Source organism: Sinocyclocheilus grahami, unplaced genomic scaffold (genome assembly GCF_001515645.1).
Source record: "Sinocyclocheilus grahami isolate Dianchi unplaced genomic scaffold, SAMN03320097.WGS_v1.1 scaffold33.1, whole genome shotgun sequence".
Classification (NCBI taxonomy): domain Eukaryota; kingdom Metazoa; phylum Chordata; class Actinopteri; order Cypriniformes; family Cyprinidae; genus Sinocyclocheilus; species Sinocyclocheilus grahami.
Window position 1 is genome coordinate 258,932 of NW_015505212.1, and position 260 is coordinate 259,191.

Consider the following 260-nt stretch of genomic DNA (forward strand, 5'->3'; position numbering starts at 1 on the left):
GATCAATGAATTTCAGCAGAAGGCTTTTACATATGAATGAAAGACGGTTTGAGCACTGAGGAATGTGTCCCTTGTGGAATGATGAAGGAATTAAGTTTTAAGTTGACTAATGTCTATAGTCCCAGAGAGAGAAATTAGTCCAGTTCATAAGATGGAAACCCAAGGGTAGCTTTCATTGTGAGGACAGACAGACAGACAGATAGATAGATAGATAGATAGATAGATAGATAGATAGATAGATAGATAGATAGATAGATAGA